We start from the raw sequence: 2,667 nt of genomic DNA, 5'->3' as shown, positions 1-2,667 counted from the left end.
TTGAAAAACAACTACAGAATAACGAGTGACTAAAATGAGGCAGCCACAACCTCTATCGACTGAAACCGGAGATAGGCCACGTGATGTCCCATGCTCTTTCATTGTTAGAGGTTTCATCGTATTTCGTTGTTTCCGGATTGTAACTTGCGTGTTATCACAGTACGCTGTACTGTGAAGATTTATCACAAACGCATAACTCTAGGTACGATTTGTTATAATTAAATATCAGTTAAGGACACATCAACTGTAAAAGTCCTTGGGAGACTTTAAGACGAACAATAACAATTTTCGAAACAGTAACCGATCGCTGTGGTCATGCGGTTAGAGATGTAAAGTAGAGGGGTATACATACTTTTTTCTAATTTTCGTGTTTGTAACACATTCTGTGACTTTCTTATTCATGTAACAGAAGTATATTCTGAACCGTTCGATTTTATCTGCATATAAGAGCGTGTACCAACAAGAATGAGTTTCTTCGATTTCGTGACTTCATTCGGATCTGGAAAATGAAAGCTGACAGTGAAACAACCAGCAATGGCATTTATATTCTTTTTAATCGCAAATATTTGACCTTTTTTTCAGAATATCTCCCCATTTCAAAGGGCGCGAATAGGCAGGATTATAATCTAATTGCTGCGAGTGAAATTAACAGCACAACATATACAGTCTTTCATGTCACAAATACTTGGCTGTTTATTTCCGAATATGCTGCGATTTCCAAGGGTGTGAATAGGAAAGAACATAAGAGCACAGTTTGAATTGCTGGGAATGAAACGAGCAGCAGTGATATTTACCGTCTTGTTTGTCACAAATATTTAGTTGCCAATCCTTAACAACAGCTTCGTAAATTTGGCGGCTAAGGCAAAGTTCGCATCACACAGCAAGCAACTGACGCCACATGACCGATTTCCGAACGATAGATGCACGCAGCAGTACTTGCTCATTTTAGTCACTCGCACGCGATGACTTCCGAAAGTATGGCGGATAATAGTACAATGTGGCACCGCAGGGAGCGCTGAAAAACGAGTCACAGCCTCTCTATGTATACTTTATATCTTTGGTCTAAGCAGATTGTGTAATCTTTGGTCAGATACAAAGGGACAAGACAGTATCGCATTTAAAACTCTATACGGGTTTCATTAGATCTGTGAATGTATAATAAGTTATGGGAGTACTTCCAATTGGAAATGACTGTACGACAATGAGAAAACAGGCGAGAGACATTCTTGTTGCAATATGTCTAGTCAGTTAATGAATTTTAAACATCATAATAACCACTTTTCGTTAAATTTGGAACTTTTTATGAATAGCAGGAAAGTTCAAATACCTTCATTTGTTTATGTAAACCAGTTGTCTAGTGTGTGTACCGATCGATGAACGGAAGAACTGTCGGTCATCCATATCGTGAGTGACATTACATTTCATAACTTCCTTGTCTCTATCTTTACTTGTACTGCGTGCTATCCTTGTTACTAACTGGACATCTGCGGTTATGAAGGATGCGTTTCTAAAATGATTTTCCGATGTTGTACTAATGCTTTTCGGGAAAAGAAAAATGCAATCATAGTGGTTAATTCGGGAGTGAATTTTACTAAAATAATTTCAATAATAAAATGCGCCATAATTCATTTGTTCCCTTCGCATATAGTATTATTACAAGATGATTTAGCTGGCTTAATTTCATCCTCAGTAGTATAAAGTACCAATAAAATATCCATGAAACAAACTGTGCAACATGGGCACAGTCCGTTAATTTAAATGACTTCAAAGAAGACGAGGATGAACAATTTCCAGTGTCTCGAACATGTGTGAACTATTTAAATATTCCAGAGCAAGCAGCTATCCGTGTAGTCGTGATATATAAATCATTCTCAAAATTTATTTCTGTAATTAGGATAGAAACTCATTATCTGCAAAAACTCTAAATGCTTCTCGAATACAGCTCGCAGAGTAATAAGTTACGTGGCGGCTGCGCAAAATGTCTTACAAAAATTATGTCGTAGAAAGTATACGTTCATAGAAAAAGATGAGAGGGTATAGAAATTGAAAATAGCTCTTCACGTGTGTCTGGAAGGGAAATTAGCTTGTCACCTATATAAGCTTGCTAGCTGATCACGAACAGTATGAATTGCGCACATTGTCGTTAACTTTCTTTTTCAGTAATAACGGCGTTAGAAGGGTCCCAGGCACCCCGTAAACCCGACAAGATTCCAGTCGTGCCAGGACATCCGTTTCCTAAATGTACTGTGGCGCAGTTCCCACTCGAAAAAATAACCATTGAAAATTAGATTTTCCACAAAGAGCTCGGCCGTATTGGTTGCGTATTAGTGTAGCTGGTTCGATTTTCCATAGTGTTAACACATTCTTATTTTATTTAAATTCTATATTTGTTATCAAATGGGAATGTTATTTAACAGCCGGCGGTTGTGACCGAGCGGTTCTAGGCACTTCAGTCAGGAACCGCGCGACCGCTACGGTCGCAGGTTCGAATCCTGCCTCAGGCATGGATGTGTGTGATGTCCTTAGGTTAGTCAGGTTTCAGTAGTTCTAAGTTCTAGGGGACTGATGACCTCAGATGTTAAGTCCCATAGTGCTCAGAGCCATTTGAACCATTTTTTTTTTTGTTATTCAACAAACATTGTCTTCAAAATTTATTTGTTGACTGTG

This window comes from Schistocerca piceifrons, chromosome 2 (genome assembly GCF_021461385.2).
Source record: "Schistocerca piceifrons isolate TAMUIC-IGC-003096 chromosome 2, iqSchPice1.1, whole genome shotgun sequence".
Taxonomy (NCBI): Eukaryota; Metazoa; Arthropoda; class Insecta; order Orthoptera; family Acrididae; genus Schistocerca; species Schistocerca piceifrons.
The sequence above is the reverse complement of the archived record's forward strand: the minus strand, read 5'-3'. Positions refer to the sequence as shown.